The sequence below is a fragment of the Gorilla gorilla genome, chromosome 12 (assembly GCF_029281585.2).
Source record: "Gorilla gorilla gorilla isolate KB3781 chromosome 12, NHGRI_mGorGor1-v2.1_pri, whole genome shotgun sequence".
Lineage (NCBI taxonomy): Eukaryota > Metazoa > Chordata > Mammalia > Primates > Hominidae > Gorilla > Gorilla gorilla.
Genome location: NC_073236.2, coordinates 31,273,631 through 31,300,296, shown reverse-complemented (window position 1 = coordinate 31,300,296; position 26,666 = coordinate 31,273,631). Strand labels below are relative to the sequence as shown.

Here is a 26,666-nt window from a genome sequence, read left to right as displayed (position 1 = left end):
GAGGCTGAGGTAGGTGTGTCACAATGTCAGGAGTTCAAGACCAGCCTGGCCAAGATGGTGAAAGTACAAAAAGTAGAAAAAAAAATTAGCCAGGTGTGGTGGAGAGCACCTGTAATCCCAGCTACTAGGGAGGCTGAGGCAGAGAATTGCTTGAACCCAGGAGGCGAAGGTTGCAGTGAGCTGAGATCGTGCCACTGAACTCCAGCCTGAGTGACAGGGTGAGACTTCATCTTGAATATAAAAAATTTAAAAAAAAGTTTATTTGCACCATCTCAACTCTTCCCACCCATAATCACAACTGAATGATTGGCATCCAAACAGTTTACCACATATAGATGTTTATTATTTAGTAGAATCCAAAATAATTGCGTTTTATGAATTAAACAAAACACTAAAATGTTCATTTCCATTTTTATGTTCAAAGCTTAGTGCTTGGCCAGGTGCCGTGGCTCACACTTACAATCCCAACATTTTGGGAGGCCGAGGCAGGTGGATCACCTGAGGTCAGGAGTTTGAGACCAGCCTGGCCAACATGATGAAACCCATCTCTACTAAAAATACAAAAATTAGCAAGGCATGTTGGCAGGCATGTGTAATCTCAGATACTCGGGAGGCTGAGGCGGGAGAGTCACTTGAACCCGGGAGACAGGGGTTGCAGTGAACCAAGATCATACCACTGCACTATAGCCTATGTGATGGAGACTCTGTCTCAAAAAAAAAAAAAAAAAAAAGGGTTTGTGCTTTTCTTACATAAGAGTACATCCTCTGACTATAAAAATCCTGGAAGAAAACCTAGGAAATACTCTTCTGGACTTCATACTTCTCAATTAATTTATGGCTAAGTCCTCAAAAGCAATTGCAAGAATAACAAAAATTGACAAGTATGATCTAATTCAGCTAAAGAGCTTCTGCACAGCATGAGAAACTATCATAGGATTAAACAGACAGCGTAGAGAATGGAAGAAAATATTCACAAACTATGGATACAGCAAATGCCTATTATCCAGAATCCATAAGAGATCTAAACAAATCAACAAGCAAAAAATAAATAACACCATTAAAAATGGGCAAAGGACGTGAACAGACACTTATCAAAATAACACATGTAAGTGGCCAACAAACATATTAACAAATGCTTACCATTGTTAATCATCAGAAAAGTGCCAAACAAAACATCAGTGAGATACCATTTCACACCAGTCAGAATAACTTTTGTTGAAAAGTAAAAAGAAAAAAAATAAAGATGTTGGGGAAGCAGTGGAGAAAAGGGAACACACACCGTTTGTGGCAATGTAAATTAGTTCAGCTACTATGGAGAGCAGTTTGGAAATTAAGAACTAAGGATGACCGTTGGATGCAGCAATCCCATTACTATACTAGGGGTATACCTAAAGGACAATAAATCATTGTAATAAAAAGATGCTTGCACATGTGTGTTCATTGCAGCACTATTCAAAGCAGCAAAGACATGGAGTCAATCCAGGTGCATCCAAGGCAGATTTAAAATCCAAGGTAGATTGGAATGTTCCATACATACCATGGAATACTATGCAGCCAAGAAAAGAACAAAATCATGTCCTTTGCAGCAACATGGATACAGCTGGAATCCACTATCCTAAGCAAACTAACACAGAAACAGAAACCAAATATCTCATGTTTTCACTTATGTGGGAGCTACACATTGGGTGCACATTGTCATAAACCTGGGAACAATAGACACTGGGAAATAAGAACAGGGAGGGGCAGAGTGGGCCAGGGTTGGAAAACTACTTATTGGGTCCTATGCTTACTACCTGTGTGATGGGTTCCACTGTACTCCAAACCTCGGCATCCCTCAATATACTCTTGGAAGAAGCCTACACAGGTACCACCTTAATTTAGAATACAAACTAGAAAAAATCAAACAAACAAAAAAAAAAAAAGAAGAAAAATTTACTATTAAAAGAGTTTACTATAAGTAGAGAATAGAAATTTCTTTTTAAGATAAAATTTATTGATGTAAAAAAATTGGATTAAACTTGTATAAAGGGCAGAGTTTTGCTAAGAATTTCAAAGCAATGCATTCATTGCAAAAGATGACTTTAATTATTTAATTTTTTTTTTTTTTTTTTTTTTGAGACAAGGTCTCACTGTATCACCAGGCTGGAGTGCAGTGGTGCAATCTTGGCTCACTGCAACCTCCACCTCCTGGCTTCAAGCAATTCTGCCTTAGCCTCCTGAGTAGCTGGGACTGCAAGTGTGCACCACCATGCCCAGCTAATTTTTGTATTTTTAATAGAGACAGGGTTTCCCCATGTTGGCCAGGATGGTCTCAATCTCCTGACCTCATGATCTGCCTGCCTTGGCCCCCCCAAGTGCTGGGATTACAGGCATGAGTCACCACACCTGGCCATTGTTTAACCTTTGTACTAATAAAACACTACCTTTCTAAAATCATGTATATGCAGTAGACCAATATTAACTGTATTTTTGTCTGATTACTCTAAACAGCATTACACAGGTGCATCCTCTGTTATCTAAACTTAAAATAAGTAGAAATTTTACTTTATTTATGTGATTGTTTTTCTATTTAAGCAAACTTCAAGTTATGTCTAGTCACTAAAAATACTAAAGGCCACATTTTGTAAGTGATACATTATTTGCATGATAATGTTTCTTGTTTAACTTAAACATTATTATTATTTTTACTTATTTTAGATGGAGCTGGACTGTGTAGAACAAATAACTAGAGAAACAAAGAGAAGTATGTTGCCAAAATTTCTTAATTACATTTAGGTTTGTTTTAGAAATTAAGTGTAAATAACAAATGGCATTCCTTTTCATTGTTTGGTTAGTAGATACTATGTCAAATATTTTTTTTCTTACACACATGTAATGCAAGATGTGAAAACAAAAATTTTCACAGAGAAGACTGTACTTATGCACCATAAATTCATCATGTTCCATAGGTTAAAAAATTCCCAAGAAGTCTATGCATCTGTTTTTTACTGGCTCTACACTTTCTTAAGTTTTGCCATCGTCATGGAACTGTCAGCCAGCACACTGAAACGATTCTCAGAAAACAAAGGCATCACCAAGTTCTCAGGGTTTTGGTACAGATTGAAGGCCAACAGACCTCAGACTCATTTTGAAATCCTTAGCTGGGCAATAACCCTTCATAAGCAGTCACTTGACAGGTGACATTTTAAATCTCCTATCATTTACTGTGTCATTGGCTTACATCTGTTCTCAGGAAAAGTTCCAAATTTTTCACCATGAAATGAAAACACCCACGTCAATGTGATTCTTGTCAAGTTACTCAGCCTTGTTTTTTGCCACTTACCGCACTCTACCCTTTGCTCTAGCACCAAAGTGGAGGAGAGTAGAACTCCGCAGGGCTCTTCCTCACCTCAGGCTCTTTGCCTTCGCCTCTTCCCTCTATCTGGCAAGCTTTTCCTTGTCCTTCAGGGATCAACCTATGTTATCTCCTCCACCAGAAAGCCCACGATAGTGACATAAAAGTGGGATAGATGTCCCTTTCGTGTGTTCCAGTAGTGCCCTGCTGTATACCTGTCATGGTATCTATGACACTCTGTGGACCTTGCCTACCTGTCTGTTTTTTTAGGTTATAGCATATGACTATTGGGAGGTGGACCATGCCATCTTCATCTTGGAATTCCAGTGCTGGTTCTAGTACCTTAGCACGTGGCTGTTGATTACATGAATGAAGAATGAAAAACCTCTGATATTTAAACACAATAGAATTAATGCCATGTGTAAATTATTTAATAGTAATTTTGTATTGTAAATGTACATAGATATTTCTCATTCTTACTAACTCTGATAAAGTTCTCAACTCTTTAGTATTTAAACTCACATTTAGTTAACTGAAGTGTTTTAGGTAAAGAACATAATTCTTTCTTTTTCTTTCCAGTTGTTGCTGTGTTGAACACTTGCTCCCGTCTACTTACTTCTCTATAATCCACTGGTAAGCCACAGCTAATGAAGAGAATGTTTAACCATAAAGTCTTAAGGAAAAATTTTATTATTTAAAAGATTATAAAACTTTATTACTGGGCTGTTTACACAAGATTTTAATTGTTTCTCATAAAACATATAACATTACAATCTTTACTGAAGTAGGATGTTTTTGTATCACATGTGTGATGATAATTTATAGGGTAATTTAAATGATGTTTTTTAGCCTCCTTAAGTTTTAAGTGGATCTTGCAAATGAACACCAGTATTATTGAGTTTGACGTACTCAAATTGCCCAAATGTCAGCTGTTTAAACAGCCAAACAACCAAGTCATCATTGATACTTTAGTAAAGGTCATCGAAGGCTTCTTTGCATTTTACAGCTTTTACTACTTAGGGGAGTTAAGGAGTACCTGCCAGGCTTGTCCATGCTAATGTGACAATTTTCTTTTTGTAGTTGAACCATATTTTGTGGGGAGATACTTTGAGGCTCTGTAAATATCCAGTTACTTCTCAGAACCCACTAGATTTAGCATTTCATGGATGACTTGTGTTTGAACAATTATTACTATGATGGTTGCCAGATGATTATTTTCTTCTCTTCTTTGCTGTACATGGAGAAGTAGAACCAATAAATAACTGAGAAGGGAAAGCTCATGATTCTGGTGCTCCAATTCCCCAAGATTAGGCCAGTGGTAGACATTTCAAGCTGACTTCATGTCTTTTTTATTTGTCTTCGTTACTCTGTCAGCACTTTTTTAGTTTCTGGAACAAGATGTTCTAAGCTAATGTTGTATTTTCTCTGCTCCAGCCATGGAATGAGTGATTTTTCTTAGAAGCAGAGGTGGAGCCACTGAGGAAGCACAGGCGAGCCCTCCCCAGCACGTGCTCACTGGTCCCCAACAGAAGAACCGCTGCCGCATCCATGAGGTACCAAGAAACTAGCAAAGGGCCTTCTGGCTGTCTGGGCACAGTCTTCATGTGGTCCCTGGCTCAGCCTCAAGGGTTCTGCATTAGTCTTCCTGTAGCCTCTGTGCTGTGTCTGTAGATCGGGACTCTGTGGGTAGGGCCCTGGGATGCCCAACAGCACAAGATGTCTCATCTGCCAAATGTCCCTGTCTTCCTCCCACTCTGACACTCAGGAATAGGCTACATGGCATGTCCAGGCAGTGCCAGGCCACGTCACTATCTCCTTTGAGATTGGCCCAGAGGGCTTTTGGGGTGAGTGTGGAGCTGGGAACCTGGAGCCTGAGGCCAGCTGTCTCTCCCTCTGTCTTGGAGGAAAAGCCATGTCCCAAAAAAAAAACCCCAGGGCCTGACCTCTGGACACACATACAGGGAGGGAGGGTCTGTGGGCTGAGGGGGGCATTGTAATGAGACTTTGAGCACGCTGCTCAGGGGCCTGGTCAGTGGACCATGCTCAGAGATGACCTGGTCATCAGGACCTAGTCAGTTGGGACCTGGTTAGTGGTGGCCTCCTCAGTAAAGGCCTCATCAGTGGGGACCTGGTGACCTAGTCATTGGAAGCCCGGTTCATGGGGACCTGGTCAGTGATGGTCTTCTTAGTGAGGCCTGATGGGTTGGAACATAAACAATGAAAAACTGGTTGGTGGGGCCTATACAGTATACTAGGGGCCTGGTCAGTGTGGGGCCTTAGTGGCTTGGAGCCTCGTCAGTGAGGGCCTGGTCAGAGGGAGCTCGGTCAGCTGGGGACTGATCCATGGAAAATTGTTCAGTGGGGGTCAGGTGAGCAGCGACCTGGTCAATGGTGGTCTTGTCAGTGGGAACCTGGTCAGTGGGGACCAGGTCAGTGGGAAATTGGTCAGTGAGGTCTGGCCTATGAGGCCTATTAAGTGTGAGCCTGGTTAGGAAGACATGGTCAGTGGGGACTTGGTCAGTGGGAACTGGTAAATGGAGGAGTGGTCATTAGAGGCCTCATCAGTGGGAAACTGGTCCTGGCGGCTGGTCAGTAGGAACCTGGCCAGCTGGCCACTGTGTGACCTCAGGCAGGGGGTTTGTCTGTGGAGTCTCCTTGCCTCCATCTGCAGGGAAGGTGAGTCAGGGCACCTTGGAGGGTGGCTGGAAAGAGAAGGTGAGAAGATGTGTTGAACCCAGCACCACTTGGCAGACCTACAACTTTACACATGACTTGTGTTCCACCTAGAGGGGGTGCCAGCCCTCTCTGCTGTGCCTGGTGCCCCTCCTCTCTCTGCATCCCCAGGACCACCATGGGTGGGGAAGGCAGAGATTGGGGAGCACCTGTAGAAGCTCTAATGCTGGCCATGAGCCCTCAGTGATGACCTGGGTGCACCTGTGAGTGGAGAAGCTAGGCCTGGCCAGAGAAGCAAGAGAAACACACACACACATATGTGCACACACACACACAGGCACACACGCATGCACAAACACACTGCATCCACACATGTCAGTTCAGGGGATAGAGGACACTGACTCTGGGCCCTGTTGACCCATGCAGGCTCCCATTGTGGTGGGTTGTGTCACCCCACAATGTCACTGTTGCTGAGCCCCCATCGCCTCTGTGTTGTGGAGCAGTTAGAGACACACTGTGGTGTCTGAGTGGCTCTGCATGAAGGACCGTTTTCTAGGTGAGAGGCACATCTCAACACAGCTGACTGATCAGACTCAGGTGAGTGGGATCTGCTCTCTTCTCTTCCTCCTAGCTTGGGGACAGTCGCTATCAGGTGGGTGGTTTTGGCCTCTGGGCAGCTACTGAGGGTAATCCCTGAACACTCACCGGATGCCTATTCTGTGCTGACAGTCATCTCATTCATCCTCGCAGCAATTCCATTCTGCATCTTTTCTGATCACCCCCGTGATTACGCAGGACAACCCCATCAGGCCCTCTCACCCAGGCCCAGTCCAGCTCCATGATAACCAAGACGCAGGTCCAGAGACAGCTGCCCTGCATGGTGCCTGCATCTGACCACCCCTTGGTGGGTAGTGACCAGGACAACATGGAAGAAGCCAGGGCAGCTTGCAGCCAGCTGCCCTGCAGCCCCAGATGGCTCCTAGGCCTTGGGAAGTCATTCTCAAAGGGGAAGCTGGTCATTTTGAGGTCCCTGGAGGGAAGGGTGAATGTGTCATCCCAACAGCCCTGGAAGCCAGCAGCATGCCATACATCTTACCCAACCTGTGTGACAGAGGCCCTCTCCTGGGGCACAAGTCCCATACCTAAAAGGGTCCTGTCCCAGTTGAACCTCATCCTGAGCCCTGGGAGGGGAGGAGCACCATGGGCCTCCCTGCAGCAGCCAGGATTACCACCCAGGGGACTCAGCCTTCTGTGGCCCTGGCCAGACTTAGAATTTGGCCCAAGACAAGACAAGCTCACTCGGAGCAGCTTGTCAGTACCCGGGGCCTGTGCATGCCAAGTAAGTCCAAGCTGGCTCAAAGAGCAACCAGCCACCTCTGCAAGGGTGTGCCAGGAGCAGGTGGACCAGCCATCAACCTCACCCACTCAAGGAAACAGGGATGGCCAGGTTCCCACATCCCGAGTGACCACCACCTGACAGCTGATGGAGTGGAGGCCTGAGGAAAAGCAGATGGCACTGGGGCCCTACCTCCAGGGCAGAATAACTGATTTACCCTGACTGGCAGCAAGTGAGGTTGGTGGCTGGTCCACCTGCTCCTGGCACACCCTTGCAGAGGTGGCTGGTTGCTCTTTGAGCCAACTTGGCCTTGCCTGGCATGCACAAGCCTCAGTTCAACAACTGTGCTGCAAATGGAGCCACATAGAGGAAATGAGCAGCAGGCTCAGGAGCAGGGTTTGCGCTGCCTTTGGGGCTCCAATCCATGCATCAGGGCTCCTACAGCACTGTGGGCTTCTTGGGTGCCAAGAGGCAGACCACAGGCCCTCTTGAGGAGGATTCTATGTTCAAGTGCAGAAAGGGCCCAATCTGGTGGATGAACCACACGGCCAGCTTCTGGGTGCAGGCACAGTGCCACATCTTCCATCACTTCCTGATGTGCCACACCAGCACTGAAGAGACAGCCTAGAGACAGGGCAAGAGGAAGGCTGAGAAGGATGAGATGGTGAGTGCCAGATTCTCCCTGGCTGTGAGCCCACCTCCAGGGTGACACTCAAACTTTAGGAGTGGGAGAGCAAGATTGACAGCTTCAAATGATTCACCAAGAAGATGAACAACAGGGCACTCGGCTCGGCTTCACAGCCAATGAGTTGACATGGAAGCAGGTGGTGGTGACAGGCTTTAAGAAAGAGCATCAGAAGGCTGCCAGTTCTTCAGCCTCAGCCAGGCCTTGGAGCTGGACCAGCCCATCCACTTCACCACAGATGCCTTCAACACTGTCACTGAGCTCTTTGCCAATCATCCCAGGCAGAACCTGGACCCAGTCATGGACCTGTTAGTGCTGTCTCAGGGACACCAGACCAACATCCTGAACATCATCCACATACACAAGCAAGTTCTTACCAAAGTCGCGGAGGGCAGGCAACATGTGGCAGAAGGGAAGATAGAGATGCAGAGGCTGATGACATCAGAATCACAGGAACAGGAATTCTTTCACCACTTCAGTGGAAATTCTCCACTTCCATCCAATTTGAATGAGAGACATGAAATCACAGATGCAGCATTTCTTGCAACAAGAGATACTATTTTTTCAAAAATCATCCAGGAATTGATAGTGTTGAATGACTAGATATTTGATTGTGGACTGTTTCCAGTTCAAGGATACTTTCTACACAGAATAATAACACTAGCAAGGAGCTAGTGCCAGCTATCCGTGGTAGCACAAGGATGGTTTTGTGCTCAACTGAAATCCAGCTGAATACAGAATTGTGTAGGAAACAGTTAATATGTTGACAGAATAGAAACAGTAGCAAACATGAACTAAATCATGCCATGAATGCCTAAACTACCATTGTAACTTTTGGAAGAATGATAATACCACTTTACTGCTTTTTGAAGTATGAATATTTTAGTGTATATGCTGTAGACCACGAACCCTATAAAGAGTCCCAAATAAGTTGGCTGGATAAAGCCTGCTGTGCATGTCTTTATACTCAAAGACTGATGATGCAATTCGAATATGTGTCCCCACCAAATCTCATATTTAATTATATTTCCTAATGTGGAAGGTGGATCCTGGTATAAGGCAATTGATTTATGAAGGAAATTTCTCATGAATGGTTCAGCACCATCCCCTTGTACCATCCTCACAATCATGAGTGACTTCTCGTGAGATCTGGCCACTGAAAACTCTATGTCACCTCCCTACTCTGCGTGTTTTCCTCTTGCCATGTGAGACAACTCACTCTTTCTTTGCCTTGTACAAAGATTGAAAGATTTCTGAGGCCTCCCAGAATCAGAAGCCCTGTGCTTCCTGTCCACCCTGCAGAACCATGAGCCAATTAAACCTCTTTTTCAAAATGAATCAAACAGAAAATGGCAAATGACGATTGCAGCATTGCTATAAAGATACCTGAAAATGTGGAAGCAGCTTTGGAACTAGGTAATGGGCAGAGGTTGGAAGAGTTTGGAGGGCTCAAAAGAAGACAGATGACAAAATTTTTGGACTATCTTAGAGACTGGTTAAATGGTTGTGATAAAAATCCTGGCACAAACATGGATAGTGAAGGCCAGGCTGAGGAGGTCTCAGATAGAAATAAGAAGCTTTCTGGAAAAGGTCTTCCTTTTGAATATGGAAAGCTTACACAATGCCTGTACCATCATTATACATTAGAAGCTGTGAACTTGCTTTTTATTTCAGAGGCTCATAGGAAAAAGAGACTGTAGCCTTGACTCAGATGAGATTTTGGACTTTGTAAGTTTGAGTTAATGCTGAAATGAGTTAAGACTCATTCTGGCAAGGCATGATTGTATTTTGCAATGTGAGAAGGACATGATATTCATGGGATCAGGGACAGAATAATATGGTTTGTCTCTGTGTCTGTATCAAAACCCATGTGGAATTATACTCCCTAATGTTGGAGGTGGGGCATAGGTGGAAACAGATTTAGTTATAAAAGGGTGCGGGTAGGTTCTCCACGAATGATAAAGGACCATCACCTTGATGCTGTCCTCCTGATAGCGAGTGAGTTCTCATGAGATCTGGTTGTTTAAAAGGCTGTGGAACCTCTTTCCTCACTCTGTCTTCCTCCTACTCCTGCCTTAAGAGATATCTCATTGTCTTGGCTTTTGGTATAATTAGGAGGCTTCTTGATTCCTCCCAGAAACGGAAGACACTATGCTTCCTTCACAGCTTGCCCATGATTCAGTTAAACCTCTTTCATTTACAATAATAGAGAAAATTAGAACTGCAGAGAGAGCTGTGAAATGTCTTCAAGGCCTTTTTCCCTTTGTCTTGGCTATTAGCACAGGGCTTCTTTATATGCCAATTTCTGAAGTTTTTTTGAATTTTTCCCCTTAAATGGGGTTTTGTGTTATTGCTACATAGCCAACCTGCTATAGAGATACCTGAAAAAGTAGAAGCAGGCTCATTAGTGGGTAGCAAACAAAGACTGGGAGGGTTTGGAGGGATTAGAACATGACAGAAAGATGAGGGAGAGGGAGGAAGTGATTTAATCATGGATGGGCAGGGGTGGGTGTGGATGGGAAAAGGGGTGGGTAGGGTGGGAATGAGTAGGCTGGCTGTAGGGTGGTGGGAGGGTTGTGGGTAGTAGGAAGGGGGAGTAGCGTGCTGCAGAGGCAGAGCCTCATGTAAAACCATTACTAGGGCAGTGCACCTGTGGCTTTGCAGGTTTGAGCCCCCATGGCTGCTCTCATGGACTGGACTAGTGTTCAGTGCCTGTAGCTTTTCCACACTGAGGGTGCAAGCTGTTGGTGGGTCTCTGAATCTGGGGTCTGGAGGGTGGTAGCCCTGTGTGGGGGCTCCAAGTCCATATTTTCCTTCTGCACTGCCCTAGTAGAGGTTTCCCAAGAACTCTGCATCTGCAGCAGGCTGCTGCCTGGAAACAGTGGGAGGTGGGGGTGGGAGGCAGATCCTTCACCAATGGTTAAGCACCATCTTCTTGATGCTGACCTAGTAACAGTGAGTTCTTATGAGATCTGGTTATATAACAAGGTGTGGCACCTCTTTCCTCTCTCAGTCTTGCTTCTACTCCAGCCATATGAAACATCTCCTTGCCCCTTGGCCTTCTGGTATGGTTGTGAGGCTCCCTGAGATGTCCCAGAAGCAGAAGCTGCTCTGCCTCCTTTACAGCCTGCTGAACCATGAGCCAATTAAACCTCTTTCTTTATGATCATACAGAAAATTAGTGCTATGAAGTGGAGCTATGAAGTGCCTTCAAGGCCCTTTCCCCTTTGTCTTGGCAACCAGCACTCAGCTTCTTTTCATGCAACTATCTGGAGCCTTCATGAATTTTCCCCCTGAAAGTGGACTTTTCTTCTTTTACCACACTGCCAGGTTGTGATAAAGATAGCTGACAATGTAGAACCAGGTTCAGAAGTGGGTAAAAGACAGAGGTCAGGAGAGTTGGGAAAGCTTGGAAGACAGCAAGATGAGGAAAATTTGACCGCTGCGGAGAACTGTTAAATTCTTGCGATCAGAAGGCTGACAGAAGGATAAACACTGAAGTCCAGACTTAAAGGGTCTCAGAAGAAAATTAGGAATTTCCTGTGAACAGGAGCCATGGTTACATTTGATTGGCCTTAGCAAAGAACGTGGCTGCACGGGGACCCTGCCCTGGACATCTATGAAACTATGAATTTGGGGGTGATGATTTAGGATGTACCTGGTGGAATGAACATCTAGGCAGCCTAGCGAGGTGTCCTGTCTGCATTGAATAGCCTGTGTTCTTATGCATGACCTAAGAAATGACTTCAAGTTGGAACTTCTATTGAAATAAGAAGTGGAGAGCTAAAGTTTGGAAAATCTGCAGCCTGGCCAAGTGGTCAAAAAGAAAAGCTGGTTTTCCGGGGGAAAATTGAAGAAGGCTTAGAGTATCTGCATAAAAAGAAGCCCAGTGCAAATAGCCAAGACAATGGGAAAGAGGCCTCGAAGGCATTTCACGGTCCTCTGCAGCAGCTCTTGCTGTCACAGGCCCTAGGGCCTGGCAGAGAAGAATGGTTTCCTGGGCAAGCTCCATGGCCCCATTGCTGTGTGCATCCTCAGGACACTGCTGGCTGCATCCCTGTAGTTCCAGCTCCAGCCATGGCTGAAAGATGCACAGGTACAGCTTGGGTTACTGCTTCAGAGGTGGCTCCAAGCCTTGATTGTTTCCATATAGTGTTAAGCCAGCAGGTGTACAGAGTAAGAGGCTAGAGGCTTGGGAGCCTCTGTGTAGACTCCAGAAGATGCACAGAAAAGCCTGGATGTCTACGAAAGAAGCTTCTCCAAGAGGCAGGGCCTCCTGGGAAACCTCTACTAGGGAAGCAAAGAAGGGACATATAGGGTTGAAGCCCCCACCACAGGGAGGCATCATTCTCCAAACCCCAGATTCATAGACCCACAAGCAGCTTGCACCCTCAGTGTGGAAAAGCTACGAGGCACACAACACCAGCCGTGTGCATGAGGGCAGCCGCAGGGGCTGAACACTGCAAAGCCACAGGTGCAGATTGGCCCAAGACCTTGGGAGCCCAGCCCTCATACCCCTGTACCATGGATGTGGGACAGGGATTCAAAAAGGATGATTCTGGAGCTGTAGGATTGAGTGACTGGCCTCCTGGGTTTTGGACATTTATGTATCCTATGAATCCCCTATGTGTTTTGTGCTTCTTTCTAGCAGTTTTTTTTTTTCTTTTGGCTGAGAAGGCTTACCCATTGCCTGTACAATCATTATACCTTGGAAGTAGTGAAGTTGCCTTATAATGCAGAGACTCATGGGCAGAAGGGGCTGTAGACTTGTCTCAGATAAGACTTCGGGCTTTGGACACCTGAGTAAATGCTGGAATGAGTTAAGATTTGGGGGACTGCAGGGAAGGCATCATTGTATTTTGCAATGTGAGAAAGACATGAGATTTGGGGGACCAGGGACAGAATAATATGATTTGGCTCTGTGCCTCCCCCAAAACTCATGTGGAATTTTAATGGGGAATGTTAAAGGTGGGGGCTGGTGGAAGGTGATTTAATCATGGTGGAGAGTGGAGGTTGGATGGGGGGGATGGGGAGAGTTGGAGGGTATTGGAGGGTGGGGAGAGTTGGGGGTTTTTCGGGGGATGGGGAGAGTTGGGGGGATTGTGGTGGGGTTACGGGTGAAAGGCAGGGGTGGAGGTGGATCCTTCACAAATGGTTAAACGCCATCTCCTTAATGCTGTCCTTCTGATGGTGAGTTCTCTTCATAATTTTGGAGCCGTGAGACTGAATGAACACTGACCTGCTGGGTTTTGGATGTCCATTGTGCCTGTGGTCCCACTTGTGTTATTTTTCTTGGAAATTTCTTCCCTTTGGATTGAGAAAACTTACCCAATACCTGTACCATCATTGTTCCTTGAAAGAAACGAGTGTGCTTTTAATTTCAGGGACTCATAGGCAGAAGGGCCTTGTCTCAGATGAGACTTTTAACTTTTCACATTTGAGTTAATGCGGGAATGAGTTAAGGCTTTTGGAAACTTTTGAACAGGCGTGATTGTATTTTACTGTGTGAGAAGGACATGGGATTTGGGGGGGTCAAGGTCAGCATAATATGATTTGGCTGTGTGCCTCTAGAAAAACTCACTTGGAATTGCAATCCCAAATGTTGGAGGTGGGGCCTGGTGGGAGATTATTTAATCATGGATGAGAGAGGTGTAGGGGTGGAAGGAAAAAGGGGCGGGTGGGGTGGGGAACAGTAGGCCGGCTGTAGGGTGGTGGGAGGGTGGTGGGTAGTAGGAAGGGAGAGTAGCCTGCTGCAGAGGCAGAGGCTCATGGAAAACCTCTACCAGGGCAGTGCACCTGTGGCTTTGCAGGCTTTAGCCCCCATGGCTGCCTTTATGGGCTGGGCTGGTATTGAGCGCCTATGGCTTTTCCATACTGAGGCTGTGAACTCTTGGTAGGTCTATGAATCGGGTCTAGAGGATGGTGGCCTCCTGCAGAGCGACTCAAAGCCCTTGTTTTCCTTCTGCACTGCCACAGAACAGGATTTCCAAGAGGCTCTGCCTCTGCAGCAGGCTTCTGTCTGGAAACAGTAGGGGGTGGAGGTGTGTTGGGGGGTGGATCCTTCACCAGTGGGTAAGCACCATCTTCTTGATGCTGACTTAGTGATAGTGAGTTCTCATGAGATCTGGTTGTGTAACAGGCGGTGGCACCTTTTTCCTCTGTGAGTCCTGCTCCTACTCCTGCCGTATGAAACATTTCATTGCTGCTTTCCTTCTGGTATGATTGGGAGGCTTTCTGAGTCTTCCCAGAAGCAGAAGCCACCATGCTTTCTTTACAGCCTGAAGACCCATGAGCCAATGAATCCCCTTTTCATTATGACCACACAGAAAATAAGTACTGCAAAGTGGAGCTATGAAATATCTTCAATGACTTTTCCCCACTGTTTTGGCTGTTAGCACTAGGCTTCTTTGTAACGCAAATATCTGAAGCCTTCTTGAAGTTTCCCCTGGTGGAGAGTGGAGGTTGGATGGTGGGGGGGATGGGGAGAGTTGGGGGGTATTGGGGGGGTGGGGAGAGTTGTGGGGGATTGTGTTTGGGGTTACGGGTGAAAGGCAGGAGCGCCAGGCTCCAACAAAGATAGCTGAAAATGTAAAGCAGGTTCAGAAGTGGGTAACAGCCAGAGGTTGGAGAGTTTGGAGAGCTTGAAAAAAGACAGGAAGATGAGGGAAAGTTGGGACCATTGTAGAGACTTGTTAAATAGTTTTGATTAAAATGCTGACAGAAGGAAGGCCAGGGAAGGCCAGGCTTAAAGGTCTCAGATGAAAATGAGGAACTTACTGGGAACAGGAGCCATGGTTACTTTTGTTTTGCTGTAGCAAAGAACGTGGCTGCAGGGCGACCTTGCCCTTGAGATCTGTGAAACTTTGAACTTGAGGGTGATGATTTAGTGCATATCTGGTGGAATGAACTTCTAGGCACCATAGCACAAGAGGGATCCTGTCTGCATCAAACAGCCTGTGCTGTCATGTGTGACCAAGGAAATGACCTCAAGTCGGAGCTTATATTTAAATGACAAGCAGAGCTCAAAAGTTTGGAACATTTGCAGCCTGGCCAAGTTGTCAAAGAGAAAAGCTGATTTTCAGGGGGAAAATTCATGAAGTCTCCAGAAATTTGCATAAAGTGGAGGCCAGTGCTAATAGCCAAGACAATTGTGGGGAAAAGCCTTGGAGGCATTTCAGAGATGTTTGCAGCAGCCCTTGCTGTCACAGGCCCTGGGACCTAGGAGAGAAGAATGGTTTCCTGGGCCAGCCCCATGGCCCTGCTGCTGTGTGCAGCCTCAGGACACTGCTGCCTGCATCCCAGCAGCCCCGGCTCCTGCTCCGACCTTGGCTGAAAGATGCACAGGTACAGCTTGGGTCACTGCTTCAGAGGGTGCAAGCTATAGGCCTTGGTGGCTTCTACATAGTGTTAAGCCAGTGGGTGCACAGAGCACTAGTCTAGAGACTTGGGAGCCTCCATATATATATTTCGGAAGATGTATGGAAATGCCTGGTGTCCAGACAGAAGGCTGCCAAAAAAGCAGAGTCTCATGGGAAACCTCTACTTGGGCAGTGCAGAAGAAAAATATGAGGTTGGAGCCCCCACACTGGAGGCCACCGTCGTGCAGACTCCAGGTTCATAGACCCATCAAAAGCTTCGTACCCTCCATGGGTTAAAAACTCCAGGCACTCAACACCAGCACAGCCCATGAGGGCAGCTGCGGGGGCTGAACACTGCAAAGCCACAGGTGCAGAGCTGCCCAAGGCCTTGGGAGCCCAGCCCTCACGCCCTTGTGCCCTGGATGTGGGACAAGGATTTAAAAAGGATGATTTTGGAGCTGTAGGTTTGAATAACTGGCCTGCTGGGTTTTGGAATGTCATGGGAACCTGTAAGTCCCGTTTGTGTTTTGTTCTTCTCTCTGGCAAAAAATCTTCCTTTCGGGTGGAGGTTCTTACTCAACGCCTGGACAATCGTACCTTGGAGGTAATTAACTTGCTTTGTATTTCAGAGGCTCAGGGGCAGAAGGGATGGCAGTCTTGTCTCAGAAGAGACTTTGGGGTTTGGACATTTCAGTAAATGCTGGAATGAGCTAAGACATTGGGAAACTGTAGAGTAGGCATCATTGTATTTTGCAGTGTGAGAACAACATGAGATATGGGGGGGTCAGGGTCAGAATAATATGATTTGGCTCTGCATCCCTACCAAACTCATTTGGAATTGTAATGGTGAATGTTAAAGGTGGGGCCTGGTGGGAGGTGATTTATTCGTGGAGGAGAGTGGGGGGTTGGAGGTAGGGGTGTGGGGAGAATGGGGGAGATTATTTTGTGGGTGGGGGTAAAAGGTAAGAGTAGGGGGGCAGATCCTTCACAAATGTTTAAACACTATCTCCTTAATGCCGCCTGCGTGGTAGTGAGTTCTCTTGATGATATTTGCAGCTGTGAGATTGAGTGAATACTGTCCCGCTGAGTTTTGGACTTGTGTTGGGCCTGTGGGCCCGTTTGTGTTATTTTATGGGAAATTTCTTCCCTTTGGACTAAGAGAGCTTACCCAATGCCCGTACCATTATTGTACCTGGAAAGAAAAGAACTCCATTTTAAATTCAGGGACTCATAGGCAGAAGAGACTGTAGCCTTGTCTCAGGAGAGACTTTGAATTTTTTTACATTTGGAATGAGTTAAGACTTTTGGAGATTTTTGAAAAGTCATGATTGCATTTTGCTCTGTGATAAGGACATGAGATTCTGGGATATCAGGGTCAGAATAATATGGTTTGGCTGTGTGTCCCTGTGAATCTCATGCGGAATTGTAATCCCTAATGTTGAAGCGGGTGACTTAATTATGGACAGGAGGTTGGTGGTGGTGGAAGGTAAAAGGGATGGGTAGGATTGGGAGGAGTGGGTCGGCAGTAGGGTGGTGGGAGGGTGGGTGGTAGTAGGAAGGAGGAGTAGCCTGCTGCAGAGTGAGGGACTCATGGAAAACCCTCTACTAGGGCAGTGCACCCGTGGTTTGCAGGGTTTAGCTCCTCAGCTGTTCTCGTGCGCGGGACTGGTATTGAGGGCCTGTAGCTTTTCCTCACTGAGGGTGCCAGCTGTTGGTGTTTCTGTGAATCTGGGGTCTGGAGGTTGGTAGCCACCTGCGTGGGGGCTCCAAGCCTATATTTTCTTTCTTTAATTCCATGGTAGAGGTTTTCCTAGAGGCTCTGCATCTGCAGGAGGCTTCTGCCTGGAAACAGTGGGAGTTGGGGTGTGAGTCAGATCCTTCACCAATGTTTAGTCACCATCTTCATGATGGTGACCTGGTGATAGTGAGTTTTCATGAGATCTGGTTGTATAATAGGGCATGACACCTTTTTCCTCTCTCATGCTTGCTCCTGCTCCTGGCATATGAGACATCTTATTGCCCCTTGACATTCTGGTGTGATTGGGAGGCTTCCTGAGTCCTCTGAGATGCAGAAACTAGTATGCCTCCTTACAGTCTGCAGAATCATTAACAATTAAACCTCTTTTCTTTTTGATCATTGAGAGAATTTTTAATGCAAAGAAAATCTATTAAGTGTCTTCAAGGCCTTTTCCCCAATGTCTTGGCAATCAGCACTCAGCTTCTTTTCATTCAAGTCTCTGAATCCTCCTTGAATTTTCCCCCTGAAAATGGACTTGTCTTCCATACCACATTGCCAAGCTGTGAAAAAGATAGCTGATAATGCAGGAGCAGGTTCAGAAGAGGGTAGCAGCCTGAGTTCAGGAGAGTTTGGAGGGCTTCCAAGACAAGAAATTGAGAGGAAATTTGGATCTTTGTAAAGAATTGTTAAATACTTGTGATCAGAAGGCTCACAGGAAAATAGACAGTAAAGTTCAGAGTTAGAAGGTCTCAGATGAAGATGAGGAACTTACTGGGAATAGGAGCCAAGGTTAGTTTTGTTCTGCTGTAGCAAAGAATGTGGCTGCACATTGACCCTGCCCTGGAGATATGTGAAACTTTGGACTTGAGGGTGATGACTTCGTGAGTATCTGGTGGAATGAACTTCTGGGCAGCAAAGCTCAAGAGGTGTCCTGTCTGCATCAAACAGCCTGTGCCCTTATGTGTGACTGAAGAAATGACCTCTGGATGGGTCTTACATTAAATGAGTCACAACTCTTATATTAAATGAGAAACAGAACTCAAAAGTCTGGAAAACTTGCAGTCTTGCCAAGTGGTCAGAAAGAAAAGCTGATTTTCAGTGGGAAAAGTCAAGAAGGCTTCAGGAGTTTGCACAAAAAGGAGCCCAGTGCTAATAGCCAAGACAATAAGGAAAAGACCTTGAAGGCATTTCACAGACCTTTGCAGCAGCCCTTGCTGTCACAGGCCCTGGGGCCTAGGAGAGAAGCATCGTTTCCTGGGCCAGTTCCATGAGCCCCCTCTATGTGCAGCCTCAGGACACTGCTGCCTGCATTCCTGCAGCTCCATTTCCAACTCCAGTCATGGCTGAAAGATGCACAGGTAGAGTTTGCATCCCTGCTTCAGGGGTGCAAGTTCCAAGCCTTGGTGTCTTCCACATAGTGTTAAGCCAGCAGCTGCACAGAGCACAAAACTAGAGGCTTGGGGGCCTGTGTCTAGACTCCAGAGTATGTACGGAAAAACCTGAGTGTTCAGGCAGAAGCTTTTCCAAGAGGCAGAGCCTCATGGCACACCTTTACCAGGGCAGTACAGAAGGAGAATATGGGGTTGGAGTCCCTAAATATGGAGACACCATTCTCCAGACCCCAGATTCATAGATGCACCAACAGCTGGCACACTTAGTGTGGAAAAGCCACAGGCACTCAACACAGCCCAGCCCATGAGGGCAGCTGTGGGGGATATATCATGCAAATCCACAGGTGCAGAGTTGCCCAAGGCCTTGGGAGCCCAGCCATCACACGCCTGTGCTCTAGATGTGAGATGTAGATTCAGAAAAGATGATTTGGAGCTGCAGGATTCAATGACTGGCCTGCTGGGTTTTTGACTTCATGGGGTCTGTAAGTCCTTGGACTTTTCAGTAAATGCTGGAATGAGTTAAGTCACTGGGGACAGTAGAGAAGTCATCATTGTATTTTGCAGTGTGACAAGGATACAAGATTTGGGGACCAAAGGCCAGAATAATATGGTTTGGTTCTGTGTCTCTACCAATACTCATGTGGAATCGTAATGGGGAATGTTAAAGTTGGGGCCTGGTGGAAGCTGATTTAATCATGGAGAAGAGTGAGGGTTGGTGGTAGGGGTTTGGGGAGAATGGGGGAGATTATTTTGCGGTTGGGGGTGAAAGATGAGGGTAGGGGGGTGGATTCTTCACAAATGGTTAATCACTATCTCCTTAATGCTGTCTGCATGATAGTGAGTTCTCTTGATGATTATGGAGCTTAAAGATTGAGTGAATACTGTCCTGCTGGGTTTTGGACTTGCATTGGGCCTGTGGTCACATTTGTGTTATTTTTATGGGGAATTTCTTCCCTTTGGATTGAGAAAGCTTACACAATGCCTGTACCATCATTGTACCTTGAAAGAAAAGAAATCCCTTTTAAATTCAGAAACTCACATGCAGAAGGGACAGTAGCCTTGTCTCAGGTGAGACTTTGAACTTTTTACATTTGGAATGAGTTAAGGCTGTTGGAACTTTTGAAAAGGCATGATTGTATTTTACTCTATGATAAGGACATGAGATTCTGGGATAGCAGGGTCAGAATAATATGGTTTGGCTGTGTGTCCCTATAAAAATTTATGTGGAATTTTAATTCCAAATGTTGAAGTTGGGGCCTGGGGGAGATGATTTAATCATGGACTGGAAGGGGTTGGGGTGGAAGGAAAAGGGTTGGTTAGGGTGGGGAGGAGTAAGTTGGCAGTAGGGTGGTGTGAGGGTGGTGGGTGGGAGGAAGGGGGAGCAGCCTGCTGCAGAGGCAGAGGCTCATGGGAAACCCTCTACTAGGGCAATGCATCTGTGGCTTTGCAGGGTTTAGCCCCTGCCGCAGCTCTCATGGGCTGGGCTGGTGTTGAGTGCCTGTAGCTTTTCCACACAAGGTGTGAGCTGTGGGTGGGTCTATGAATCTGGGGTCTGGAGGTTGGTGGCCATCTGTGTGGGTGCTCCAAGCCCATATTTCCCTTCCACACTTCCCTAGTAGAGTTTTCCAAGAGGCTCTGCCTCTGCCTCAGGCTTCTGCCTGGAAATAGTGGGAGTTGGGGGTAGGGGGCGAATCCTTCACCAGTGGTTAAGCACCATCTTTGTGATGCTGACCTTGTGATAGTGAGTTCCCATGAGATCTGGTTGTATAATAGGGCGTGGGACCTCTCTCCTCTCCCTGCCTTGCTCCTCCTCCTGCCACATGAATCATCTCATTGCCCCTTGACATTCTGGTATGATTGGGAGGCTTCCTGATTCCTCTTAGATGCAGAAGGCACTATACTTCCTTTATAGCCTGCAGAATCATGAGCCAAGTAAACCTCTTCGTTATGATCATAGAGAAAATTAGTACTGCAAAGTGGATCTATTAAATGTCTTCAAGGCCTTTTCCCTATTGTCTTGGGAGTTAGCACTCAGCTTGTTTTCAGTCAAGTCTCTGAACCCTTCTCGAATTTTCCCCCTGAAAATGGACTTGTCTTCCCTTACTACATTGCCAGGCTGCAGCAAAGATAGCTGATAATGTAGAAGCAGGTTCAGAAGGGGGTAGCAGACAGAGTTCAGAGAGTTTGGAGGGCTTTGCAGACAAGAAGTTGAGGGAAAGTTTGGATCTTTGTAAAGAATTGTTACATACTTGTGACCAGAAGGCTCACAGAAAAATGGTGAGTGAAAGCCAGACTTAGAAGGTCTCAAATGAAAATGAGGAACTTACTGGGAACAGAAGCCAAAGTGACTTTTGTTTTGCCTTAACAAAGAATGTGGCTGCACGGTGACCCTGCCCTAGAGATCTGTGAAACTGAACTTGAGGGTGATGACTTACTGAGTATCTGGTGGAATGAACTGGGCAGCAAATCTCAAGAGGTGTCCTGTCCCCATGGAACAACCTGTGCTCTTATGTGTGATGGAGGAAATGACCTCTGGATGGGACTTACATTAAATGAGTCCCATCTCTCAGAACTCAAATTTAGGAAAATTTGCAGCCTGGCCAAGTGGTCAAAAAGAAAAGCTGATTTTCGGGGGGAAAATTGAGGAAGGCTTCAGAAACTTGCATGAAAAGGAGCCCGGTGCTAATAGACAAGATAATAGGGAAAAGGCCTTGAAGGCATTTCAGAGACCTTTGCAGCAGCCCTTGCTATTGTGGGCCCTGGGGCCTAGGAGAGAAGCATGGTTTCCTGGGCCAGTTCCATGAGCCTCCTCTATGTGCAGCCTCAACACTGCTGCCTGCATCCCTGCAGCTCAAGCTCCAGCCATGGCTGAAAGATGCACAGGTACAGCTCGGGTCACTGCTTCAGAGGATGCAGGCTAGAAGCCTTAGTAACATCCTCATAGTGTTAAGCCACTGGTGGACGGAGTGTGAGACTAGAGGCTTGGGAGCCTCTCTATAGATTTTGGAAGATGTATGGAAATTCCTGGGTGTCCAGGCAAAAGCATCCCAAAAAGGCAGAGCCTTAAACAAAACTTCTATTAGGGCAGTGCAGAAGGAAAATACAGGGTTGGAACTCCCACACTGGAGACCACCATCATGCAGACCCCAGATTCATAGACCCCCCCCCCAACAACTTGTTTCCTCAGTGTGGAAAAGTCACAGGCACTCATCACCAGCCCAGCCCATGAGGGCACCCTTGGGGCATATACCCTGCAAAGCCACAGGTGCCAAGCTGCCCAAGGCCTTGGGAGCCCAGCCCTCACACCCCTGTGGCCTGGATGTGGGACAGGGTTTCAAAAAGGGTGATTTTGGAGCTGTAGGATTGAATGACTGGCCTTCTGGGTTTGGAGTTTCATGGGGCCAGTAAGAGTCCTATCTGTGTTTTGTTTTTTTCTGGCAAAATTCTTCCTTTTGGCTGGGAATGCTTACCCAATGCCTGTACAAGCATTGTACCTTGGAAGTAGTTAACTTGCTTTATATTTCAGAGGCTCATGGGCCTAAGGGACTGTAGCCTTGTGTCAGATGAGACTTTAGGCTTTGGACATTTGTATAAATGCTGCAATGATATAAGATTTTAGGGCACTTTAGGGAAGGCATCATTGTATTTTGCAATGTGAGAAGGACATGAGATTTGGGGAGTGAAGGAAAGAATAATAAAATTCAGCTCTGTGTCCCTACCAAAACTCATGTGGAATTGTAATTGGAATGTTAAAGGTGGGGCCTGGTGGAAGATGATTTAATCATGGTGCAGAGTGGGGGTTGGAAGATGGGGGTGTAGGGAAAATGGGGGAATTATGGTGGGGGTGAGGGGTGAAAATTGGGGTGGGGGGTCAGATCCTTCACAAATCATTAAACACTATCTCCTTATTGCTGTCCTTGTGATGGTGAGTTCTTTTCATGATTTTAGAACTGTAAGATTAAATGGATACTGGCCTCCTGGGTTTTGGACTTGCATTGGGCCTGTGGTCCCATTTGTGTTATTTTCCTGGGAAATTTCTGCCCTTTGGATTGAGAAAGCTTACCCAATGCCTGTACCATTATTGTACCTTGAAAGAAAGAACATCCTTTTAAATTCAGGGACTCATAGGCAAAAGGTACTGTAGACTTGTCTCAGATGAGATGTTGAATTTTTTACATTTGAGTTATTGTTGGAATGAGTTAAGCCTTTTGGAAAGTTTTGAAAAGGCACGAATATATTTTGCTCTGTGAGAAGGATGAGAGACTGCAGGGGATCAGGTCAGAATAATATGATTTGGCTGTGTTTCTTTACCAAAACTCATGTGAATTGTAATCCTTAATGTTCGAGGTGGGACCTGGCTGGAGGTGATTTAATCATGGATGGGAGGGGGACCGGGAATGGAAGGAAAGGGGTGGGTAGGGTGAGGAGTAGGTTGTTAGTAGGGTGGTGGGTACTAGGAGGGGGGAGTAACCTGCTTCAGAAGCAGAGGCTCATGGAAAGTCTCTACTAGGGCAGTGCACCTGTGGCTTTGCAGGGTGTAGCCCCCATGGCTGCTGTCATGGGCTGGGCTCATGTGGAGTGCCTGTAGCTTTTCCGCTCTGAGAGTGCAAGCTGTTGGTGGGTCTATGAATCTGCAGTCTGGAGGATGGTGGCCTCCTGTATGTGGGCTCCAAGCCTACATTTTCCTTCTGCACTGCCCTGGTAGAGGTTCTCCAAGAGGCTCTGCCTCTGCAGGAGGCTTCTACGTGGAAACAGTGGGGGTGGTGTGGGTGGATCCTTCACCAATGGTTAATCTTCTTGATGCTGATCTCCTGATACTGAGTTCTCATGAGATCTGGTTGTATAACAAGGTGTGGCACCTCTTTCCTCTCTCTGTCTTCCTCCTACACCTGCCATATGGAACATCTCATTGTCGCTTGGCCTTCTGGTATGGTAGGAGACTTCCTGAGTCCTCCCAGAAGCAGAAGCCACTATGTTCCCTTTACAGCCTGCAGAACCGTGAGCCAATTAAACCTCTTTTTAAAATAATACTACAGAAAATTTGTACTGTAGAGTGGAGCTATGAAATGCCCTCAAGGTTTTTTTCCTGATGTTTTTACTATTAGGATTTGGCTTCTTTTATATGCAAATATGTGAAGCCTTCTTGAATTTTCCCCCTGAAAATGGACTTTTTTTCTTTTACCACACTGCCAGGCTGTCACAACGATAGCTGAAAATGTAGAAGCAAGTTCAGAAGCAGGTTCAGAAGCTGGGTAACGACCACAGGCTGCACAGTTTGGAGGGCTTGGAAGAAGACAGAAAGATGAATGAAAGTTTTGACTATTGTAGAGACGTGTTAGATAGTTATAATTAAAAGGGTGACTGAAGGATGGATAGTGAAGGCCAGGCTTAGAAGGTCTCAGATGAAAATGAACAACTTACTGGGAGCAGAAGCCAAGGTTACTTTTCTTTTGCCTTATGAAAGAACTTGGCTGGATGGTGCCCCTGCCCTGGTGACCTGTGAAACTTTGAACTTGAGGGTGATGATTTAGGGTATATCTGGTGAAATGAACTTCTAGGCAGCAAAGCTCAAGAGGTATCTTGTCTGTACTGAACAGCCTGTGGTGTTCTGTGTGACCAAATAAATGACCTCAAGTTGAAACTTATATTTAAATGAGAAGCAGAGCTTTGAAGTTTGATTTGCAGCCTGCCCAAGAGGTCAAAAAGAAAAGCTGATTTTTAGTGGGAAAATTCAAGAAGGCTTCAATAATGTGCATAAAATGGAGCCCAGTGCTAATAGCTAAGACAATGTTAAAAAGGCCTTGAAGGCATTTCAGAGACCTTTGCAGCAGAGCTTGCTGACACAGGCCCTGAGTTCTAGGACCGAAGAATGGTTTCCTGGGTCAGTCCCATGGTCGCGCTGCTGTGTCCATCCTCAGGACAGTGCCGCCTGCATCCCTGCAGCTCCAGCTCCAGCTCCAGCCATGGCTGAAAGATGCACAGGTACAGCTTGGGTCACTGCTTCAGAGGGTGCAAGCTGCAAGCCTTGGTGGCTTCCACATAGTGTTAAGCCAGCAGGTGCACAGGCTTGGGAGCCTTTGTCTAGACTCGAGTATGTAAGGAAAAACGTGGGTGTCCAGCTGAGCAGAAGCTTTTCCAAGAGGCAGAGCCTCATCGGAAACCTTTACTAGGGCAGTGCAGAAGGAACATACAGGGTTGATGCCCCCATACAGGGAGGAACCATTTTCCAGACCCCAGATTCATAGACCCACCAACTGCTTGCACCACCAGTGTGGAAAAGCCACAGGCACTGACCACCAGCTCAGCCCATGAGGGCAGCTGTGGGGAAAGACCCTGCACAGCCACAGAAGCTGAGCTGCCCAAGGCCTTGGGAGCCCCGCCATCCACTCTTGTGCTCTAGATGTGGGATGTAGATCCTTTCAGAAAAGATGATTTGGAGCTGTAGGATGGAATGACTTTCCTGCTGGGTTTTTGACTTGCATGGGGTCTGTAAGTCCCATCTGTGTTTTGTGCTTCCTTCTGACAAATTTCTTCCTTTTGGCTGGGAACGCTTACCCAATGTCTCTACAATCATTGTACCTTGGAAGTAGTTAACTTGCTTTGTATTTCAGAGGCTCGAGCAGAAGGGATGGCAGCCTTGTCTCAGATGAGACTGGGCTTTGGACATTTCAGTAAATGCTGGAATGAGTTAAGACTTTGGGGGACTGTAGAGAAGGCATCATTGTATTTTGCAGTGTGACAAGGATATGAGATGTGGGGGGACCTGGGTGAGAATAATATGACTTGGCCCTGTGTCCCTACCAATACTCTCGTGAAATTGTAATGGGGAATGTTAAAGGTGGGGCCTGGTGGGAGATGATTTAATCATGGAGAAGAGTGGGGGTTGGAGGTGGGGGAGTGGGGAGAATAGGAGAGATTATTTTGTGGGTGGGGGTGAAAAATGAGGGGGGACGGATTCTTCACAACTGGTGAAACACTGTCTCCTTAATACTGTCTGCGTGATAGTGAGCTCTCTTGATGATTATGGAGCTTAAAGATTGAGTGAATATTGTCCTGCTGGGGTTTGGATTGACATTTTTGTCATTTTTCTGGGGAATTTCTTCCCTTTGGATTGAGAAACCTTACTTAATGCTTGTACTATCATTGTATCTTGAAAGAAAAGAAATGCCTTTTGAACTCAGGGACTCATAGGCCGAAGGGACTGTAGCCTTGTCTCAGATGAGACTTTGAATTTTTTATATTTGAAATGAGTTAAGAATTTTGGAAACTTTTGAAAATGCATGACTGTGTTTTGCTGTGTGAGAAGGACATGAGGTTCTGGGGTATCTGGGTCAAATATTATGGATTGGTTGTGTGTCCGTATAAAACTCACATGGAATTGTAATCCTTAATTTTGGGGCCTGGTGGCAGGCGATTTAATCTTGAATGGGAGGGGATTCGGGGTGGTAGGAAAAGGAGGAGTAGGGTGGGGAGGAGTAGGTTGTCAGTAGGATGGTAGGAGGGTGGGGGGTAGTAGGAAGGGGGAGTAGCCTTCTGCAGAGGCAGAGGCTCATGGAAAACCTCTACTAGGGCAGTGCACCTGTGGCTTTGCAGGCTTTAGCCCCATGGCTGCTCTCATGGGCTGGGCTAGTGTTGAGTGCCTGTAGCTTTTCCATACTGAGGGTGTGAGCTGTTGGTGGGCCTATGAATCTGGGATCTGGAGGATGGTGGCCTCCTTTTTGGGGGCTCCAAGCCCATATTTTCCTTCTGCACTGCCATAGTGGAAGTTTCTCAAGAGGCTTGGCCTCTGCAGGAGGCTTCTGCCTGGAAACAGTGGGCGGTGGTGTGGGTGTAGGATCTTCTTGATGCTGATCTCCTGATAGTGAGATCTCATGTGATCTGGTTGTCTAACAGGGTGTGGTACCTCTTTCCTCTGTCTGTCTTGCTCCTACTCCGGCCATATGCAACGTCTCATTGCCACTTGGCCTTCTGGTATGATTAGGAAGGGCCTGGTCAGTGTGGGCCTGGTCAGTGAACTAGTCAGTTTGGACTTGGTCAGTGAGGCCTATTTACTGGGGGAATGGTCAGCCAGGGTCTGCTTAGAGAGGGTCTCATTAGAGGGATCGAGTAGTGCAGGTCTTGGTGAGTGGGGACCTAGTGGCAGACAAATGT

General features: G+C 46.5%; 1 pseudogene; it reads left to right on the top strand.

The window, feature by feature from the left end:
* Positions 1-26,666, top strand: part of LOC101147325 (ankyrin repeat domain-containing protein 18B-like) — a 62,147-nt pseudogene that overhangs the window by 13,523 nt on the left and 21,958 nt on the right.